The 8,709-nt window shown below is 28.9% G+C and overlaps 1 non-coding gene across 1 annotated transcript; it reads right to left on the bottom strand.

Moving 5' to 3' along the window:
* Positions 1–376: 376 nt before the first annotated feature.
* LOC139879017 (small nucleolar RNA R71) lies at positions 377–483 on the bottom strand. Its single transcript, XR_011769873.1, has one exon. It is a non-coding gene; the product is annotated as a small nucleolar RNA R71 (small nucleolar RNA).
* Between the last annotated feature and the right edge of the window lie 8,226 nt (positions 484–8,709).

Below are 8,709 nucleotides of genomic sequence, written 5' to 3'. Positions count from 1 at the left end.
ATTCAAATATGGAAATAACGGAACCTCAAAGTATGGAAGACCGAATGAGAGCCACACGCATGGGCCAAGGTCACGCCATTATTCAGTCGGATGTTAATACGCCAGATTTTGAAATCAAAGGAAAAATCCTACACATGGTCACTAGTGGTACAACAAAAGAAGATCCAAACGAACATCTTCGAACCTTTAATAGGATTTGTAATCTATTTAAATCCGAGAAGCTAAGGATGAAACTATTTATCTTATGTTGTTCCCCTGGACTTTAAAGGGAGAAGCCAAAGATTGGTTAGGATCGTTACCTGAAGGAGAGATTGACACATGGGATGTTTTAGTTGAGAAATTTCTTAAAAGATTCTTTCCGGCATCTAAAGCCGTGAGACTTCAAGGAGAAATTTCCACGTTTGTGCAAAAGCCAAAGGAAACGCTATATGAGGCGTGGACAAGATTCAGAAGGATGTTGAGAGGATGTCCTCAACACGGTCTAGATACTTTTCAAATAGTGCAAATATTCTATAAAGGCGTTGACGTCACCACACGAAAAGACATCGACACAGCAGCTGGTGGTTCCATTATGAAGAAAACCGCTACCGAAGCTCACAAAATAATTGATAATACAGCTTCCCACTCACATGAATGGCATCAGGAAAAAGATATCTTTAATTCATCTAAAGTGGCTAGAGCCGATTCTAGCCATGACTTTGATTCTGTTTCCGCAAAAATAGATGCTTTCGAGAGATGAATGGAAAAGATGACTAACGATATTCACGCAATACGAATCAGTTGAGAGCAATGCGGTAGACCGCACTTAACGAAAGATTGTCACATTGAGCAAAAGATGAAACAACGTGAGAATGTTTCCTACATGAACCAAAGGCCGGGAAATAATTATCAAAATAATTATCAACTTCCAAGGCCAAACTTCAATCGAAATCAAAAAATTCTTTACAATCCATATGGACCCAACAATAACTCGTACAACAACAAGGTCCGAATAACCAACCAACTCAAAACAACACTTTCAATCAACAAAGACCTAGCTTGTATAAACCACCACAACAAACCGAAGAGAAAAAGTCAAATCTGGAAGAAATGGTACAAAAGCTAGTTGAATCTCAAACACAATTTATTACAACTCAAACCCAAACGAATGAGAGGTTTGATCAGTCATTTAGAACTCAACAAGCTTCCATTTTGAATCTAGAAAAACACATAGGTACTCTTACTAGCATGATGAGTGAGAGGGAACAAGGAAAGCTACCGAGTAATACTGAAGTAAATCCTCAGAATGAGAATGTTAATATGGTGTCAACAAATTCTGAAAAACCAGCACCGGAAGATGGGAAGGTTTTAGATATGAGTAACAATGAAGAAGTTACAATACCACCACCATCTGAGTATGTAAAGCCAGTGGTGGCACCATACAGACCACCTATCCCGTTTTCAAGAAAAGGAGTTGAGTATGAGTAAGTGATAGGTAATAAAGTTTGTGATACCTTTGGAATGAAGAAGAAGAATAAGAAATTGCAAGAAACAAAAACCTTAAAAATAAATCCGGTGAGGACAGTTCCACCAAAACTTCCACCCAAGTTGGGTGATCCGGGTGAATTTATTGTTCCTTGTCAACTTAGTGATTGTGTCATGTATGATGCACTATCAGATTTAGGTGCGAGTGTGAGTGTTATGCCTCTTTCATTATATAAGAGATTACGTGTGTGACAACCCAGAAATTTCCGATCAAATTTAAATATAATCTTTAAATGATTTAATGTTTCTGACACGATAAGCAGAGTCTGTAATGTTGAAATCTCAAAAACTTTGAACTGTGTTCATGTATTCAATTATCCTTTGACTATTCTCGACGATTCACGAACAATTATATTTAACTTGATGTGCATATATAATTATATGTATATAAATATTAATTGAAAACATTAACAAAGTATTACGTGTATGATACCATACGTTAAACTTATTGGTTTCCATATCTATTTAATATATTGAAATATCAAAGTTAAAAAATAATGTCAAGCGATTGAATTAAAAGATATTTATCAAGTCTCTTAAGGATTATGATATTGTTACGGGTCTCTGTGATGAGGTCCACGTTGATTTGAGAAATCGTTTCTTTTTAATGGTATTCAGAATAATTGGTAAAGTAAACTACAAATGGGAACAAAGTGTCAATTAACGAGAAATAGACAAAAGTTAGTGGAAATTCCTGCTTAACTTTCAATACATGCTTTACAATGATTGTCTCATACCTCTTGATAAGTTGAATTAATTTTCATAATATTGACAACGTTTTACGATATAGATAAAACCTTTTTAAAGAATGATTTGGAATATAACTGATTCTGGAAAAACTAAATTTATAATTACTCGATTTAGTTTCAAGCGTATGAAAATGTTTTTCTATCTTGAAGAACTTTGTTACCAAAAACGTTTTGAATATATAAAAGGAAACAATATTAATTTTCTCGTAATATATATATATATATATATATATATATATATATATATATATATATATATATATGGATATATATATACATATATATATATACATATATATATGTATATATATATATACATATACATATATATATATATATATATATATATATATATATATATATATATATATATATATATATATATATATATATATGAAGATCTAAAAATATAAATGTCAAGAAATAGATTGTTAAGGTTATTATCATTATCTTTTATTATTATGAATTTTAGAAATTGTATAAAAGGATTTAAGTGTAACGTCTTCTTTAAAAAGAATATAACTTTATAAATATCTGGAACCACTTTTGATAAATTGTTACCGAGCCATTTTAATAAAGATAAATGTTTTAACGTGATCATAAAATTTATAATCTTTCTAGAAACCTTTTGACAAGTTATAAATAAAAACGGTCAGTGATTTAATTGAATATAAATAAATAACTTGCAACATGTGATTAAAAATGTGTTTATACATTTTGAATTATTTAGTAAATGATATTAGTATTCGATTAGTAATTAGAATATTTGACAAGTTAGAGTAAACGCTAGTATATAAATGATTCATACCATATATATATATATATATATATATATATATATATATATATATATATATATATATATATATATATATATATTTTATATATTTTACTAAATGATTAAATATAATATTAACTAGATATAAAACATTTTGATTTAAAAATACTATTATATATATATGTATATGTAGCGAAACGATGATTTATAGAAGCAAATGACCAAAACACTTAATTGAATAAGTTACACTTAGAGTGATATAGTTATTGGTGAATTAAGTTTAATTATTGTTAAAGGTACACATCGTGAAATGTAAAGAACAGGTTTTTTCAGCGTACGAAAGGACGTTCGAGAAATCAAAACCGAAACATAAGTCGAGTGACAACGTACAATTCATTGGAACTAAATTTACAAATTAACTATGTACGTGAATTTAATATAATATATAAATAATTCTATAAATTAAATATAATATATATATATTAAAATAATATAAAGTGTCGGCAGGTTAAATAATTTGAATGTGGCCATTTTCACTTAGCCATGCGATCGCATGGCTATACCATTCAAACCCTATGTGATCGCATGGGGGGTTAGGTGAGCTTAACTTCCTTTAAAACGCGATTTTGCTTCGAGCTGAATTCATTCATCCATTTACTTCTCTCGTCTCAATATCTCTTTATATAAATATATATATTATTATTATTATTATTATTATTAAGATTAATATTATTATTAATCTTATTATTATTAGTAGTATTATACATAAAATACTACGACGAGGTCATGAGCGAGTTATTTCAAACGGGTTTTTCGAGCGGGATAGAACTAAGGAAATTATGGGTTATAGCTATGGAGGTGATGAGTATTATTCGAGGGTATGCTCGTGAGATCAATCTAGTGTTTATCATTTCCGTTATGACTACGTATTTTCCTGCAATATTGAATCACAATATTGATACGTGAGCATTCATATCTTATCTTTTATATATTAAATAGTGTATCCCTGACAAGTGCTCGAGTATATAGGATTATGCATGCTTGTATGCTTAATTTCACCATTAGATAGTTTATGATAAATCACAAATTAGATACATATGCTACTGAGATAATGTATATGATATGCATGTCGTTGGAAAGCTGACGAAAAATTAATAACTCTTCATTTAGAAAGCGTATGTTTCGATGAACGGATTAAAAGATATAGTCAACTGAATTATAATTAAAATGATTGTTATTTTTACTATCGTCGTTATTATCGTCGTTATTATTATTATCTAATAATAATAATAATAATAATAATAATAATTATTATTATTATTATTATTATTATTATTATTATTATTATTATTATTATTATTATTATTATTATTATCATTATCGTTATAAGTATTATCATTAAAAATTGTTATTGTTATTATTATTACTACCATTATTAACATTAAGGATATTATTAATATTATTATCATTATCTTATTATTATTATTATTATTATTATTATTATTATTATTATTATTATTATTATTATTATTATTATTATTATTATTAGTATTATCATTAGTATTATTATTATTATAATTATTATTATTAATATCATTATCATTAAAACTAATATTAGTATCAACTAATTATTATGATTACTATAATTATCATTACTTTGAATGCGATATAAAAGAGGACTAAAAGCTATTAAACAAATTGATTAGGAAATAATCAGTATAAGTATCATGATGAAATTAAAATATTATAAGATATTGATTTAGGTAAAAATATCGTTTTTATTATTTTTATCAATATTATTATTAAAAGTATTGTTAATACTAAAATTATCATTTTAATAGAAATATCATTGTTATTATAAAATATCATTATTATTATCATTTTAGTATTATTAATAAAATGATTATTATTATTATTATCGATAATGTAGTGACCCGAACTTTTCCATGTTTATATATATTAATTGAGATTGATATTTACATGATTAAATGTTTCCAACATGTTAAGCAATCAAACTTGTTAAGACTTGATTAATTGAAATATGTTTCATATAGACAATTGACCACCCAAGTTGATCGGTGATTCACGAACGTTAAAACTTGTAAAAACTATATGATGACATATATATGGATATATATATATAGTTAACATGATACTATGATAAGAAAACATATCATAAAGTATATTAACAATGAACTACATATGTAAAAACAAGACTACTAACTTAATGATTTTTAAACGAGACATATATGTAACGATTATCGTTGTAAAGACATTTAATGTATATATATCATATTAAGAGATATTCATACATGATAATATCATGATAATATAATAATTTAAAATCTCATTTGATATTATAAACATTGGGTTAACAACATTTAACAAGATCGTTAACCTAAAGGTTTCAAAACAACACTTACATGTAACGACTAACGATGACTTAACGACTCAGTTAAAATGTATATACATGTAGTGTTTTAATATGTATTTATACACTTTTGAAAGACTTCAATACACTTATCAAAATACTTCTACTTAACAAAAATGCTTACAATTACATCCTCGTTCAGTTTCATCAACAATTCTACTCGTATGCACCCGTATTCGTACTCGTACAATACACAGCTTTTAGATGTATGTACTATTGGTATATACACTCCAATGATCAGCTCTTAGCAGCCCATGTGAGTCACCTAACACATGTGGGAACCATCATTTGGCAACTAGCATGAAATATCTCATAAAATTACAAAAATATGAGTAATCATTCATGACTTATTTACATGAAAACAAAATTACATATCCTTTATATCTAATCCATACACCAACGACCAAAAACACCTACAAACACTTTCATTCTTCAATTTTCTTCATCTAATTGATCTCTCTCAAGTTCTATCTTCAAGTTCTAAGTGTTCTTCATAAATTCCAAAAGTTCTAGTTTCATAAAATCAAGAATACTTTCAAGTTTGCTAGCTCACTTCCAATCTTGTAAGGTGATCATCCAACCTCAAGAAATCTTTGTTTCTTACAGTAGGTTATCATTCTAATACAAGGTAATAATCATATTCAAACTTTGGTTCAATTTCTATAACTATAACAATCTTATTTCAAGTGATGATCTTACTTGAACTTGTTTTGGTGTCATGATTCTGCTTCAAGAACTTCGAGCCATCCAAGGATCCATTGAAGCTAGATCCATTTTTCTCTTTTCCAGTAGGTTTATCCAAGGAAATTAAGGTAGTAATGATGTTCATAACATCATTCGATTCATACATATAAAGCTATCTTATTCGAAGGTTTAAACTTATAATCACTAGAACATAGTTTAGTTAATTCTAAACTTGTTCGCAAACAAAAGTTAATCCTTCTAACTTGACTTTTAAAATCAACTAAACACATGTTCTATATCTATATGATATGCTAACTTAATGATTTAAAACCTGGAAACACGAAAAACACCGTAAAACCGGATTTACGCCGTCGTAGTAACACCGCGGGCTGTTTTGGGTTAGTTAATTAAAAACTATGATAAACTTTGATTTAAAAGTTGTTATTCAGAGAAAATGATTTTTATTATGAACATGAAACTATATCCAAAAATTATGGTTAAACTCAAAGTGGAAGTATGTTTTCTAAAATGGTCATCTAGACGTCGTTCTTTCGACTGAAATGACTACCTTTACAAAAACGACTTGTAACTTATTTTTTCCGACTATAAACCTATACTTTTCTGTTTAGATTCATAAAATAGAGTTCAATATGAAACCATAGCAATTTGATTCACTCAAAACGGATTTAAAATGAAGAAGTTATGGGTAAAACAAGATTGGATAATTTTTCTCATTTTAGCTACGTGAAAATTGGTAACAAATCTATTCCAACCATAACTTAATCAACTTGTATTGTATATTATGTAATCTTGAGATACCATAGACACGTATACAATGTTTCGACCTATCATGTCGACACATCTATATATATTTCGGAACAACCATAGACACTCTATATGTGAATGTTGGAGTTAGCTATACAGGGTTGAGGTTGATTCCAAAATATATATAGTTTGAGTTGTGATCAATACTGAGATACGTATACACTGGGTCGTGGATTGATTCAAGATAATATTTATCGATTTATTTCTGTACATCTAACTGTGGACAACTAGTTGTAGGTTACTAACGAGGACAGCTGACTTAATAAACTTAAAACATCAAAATATATTAAAAGTGTTGTAAATATATTTTGAACATACTTTGATATATATGTATATATTGTTATAGGTTCGTGAATCAACCAGTGGCCAAGTCTTACTTCCCGACGAAGTAAAAATCTGTGAAAGTGAGTTATAGTCCCACTTTTAAAATCTAATATTTTTGGGATGAGAATACATGCAGGTTTTATAAATGATTTACAAAATAGACACAAGTACGTGAAACTACATTCTATGGTTGAATTATCGAAATCGAATATGCCCCTTTTTATTAAGTCTGGTAATCTAAGAATTAGCGAACAGACACCCTAATTGACGCGAATCCTAAAGATAGATCTATTGGGCCTAACAAACCCCATCCAAAGTACCGGATGCTTTAGTACTTCGAAATTTATATCATATCCGAAGGGTGTCCCGGAATGATGGGGATATTCTTATATATGCATCTTGTTATTGTCGGTTACCAGGTGTTCACCATATGAATGATTTTTATCTCTATGTATGGGATGTGTATTGAAATATGAAATCTTGTGGTCTATTGTTACGATTTGATATATATAGGTTAAACCTATAACTCACCAACATTTTTGTTGACGTTTAAAGCATGTTTATTCTCAGGTGAATATTAAGAGCTTCCGCTGTTGCATACTAAAATAAGGACAAGATTTGGAGTCCATGTTTGTATGATATTGTGTAAAAACTGCATTCAAGAAACTGATTTCGATGTAACATATTTGTATTGTAAACCATTATGTAATGGTCGTGTGTAAACAGGATATTTTAGATTATCATTATTTGATAATCTACGTAAAGCTTTTTAAACCTTTATTTATGAAATAAAGGTTATGGTTTGTTTTAAAAATGAATGCAGTCTTTGAAAAACGTCTCATATAGAGGTCAAAACCTCGCAACGAAATCAATTAATATGGAACGTTTTTAATCAATAAGAACGGGACATTTCAGTTGGTATCCGAGCGTTGGTCTTAGAGAACCAGAAAATTTGCATTAGTGTGTCTTATCGAGTTTGTTAGGATGCATTAGTGAGTCTGGACTTCGACCGTGTTTTCTTTAAAAATGATTGCTTAACATTTTTGTTGGAAACTATATATTTTTAACATATGAATATTATGTGATATATTAATCTCTTAACGTGTTTGATATTATGTGATAGATGTCTACCTCTAGAACAAGTCCCATTGACTCACCTAATAATAATGAAGAGTCAAATGTAAATTGGAATGATTTGTGGACTGATTCACAAGTTCCCGAAGAGGAACCGGAAGAAGAGTCGGAACCGGAAGAAGAATCGGAACCGGAAGAAGAATCGGAACCGGATGAAGAAATAGAACCTGTGGGGGAAATAATAAAACGGTTAAGTAAAAGAAAATCCTCAACCAACCGACCAAAGTTAATTATGGTCAATGGTGTTTCCGCCAAGGAAG

Source organism: Rutidosis leptorrhynchoides, chromosome 11, assembly GCF_046630445.1.
Source record: "Rutidosis leptorrhynchoides isolate AG116_Rl617_1_P2 chromosome 11, CSIRO_AGI_Rlap_v1, whole genome shotgun sequence".
NCBI classification, from domain to species: domain Eukaryota; kingdom Viridiplantae; phylum Streptophyta; class Magnoliopsida; order Asterales; family Asteraceae; genus Rutidosis; species Rutidosis leptorrhynchoides.
The sequence above is the reverse complement of the archived record's forward strand: the minus strand, read 5'-3'. Positions and strand labels throughout refer to the sequence as shown.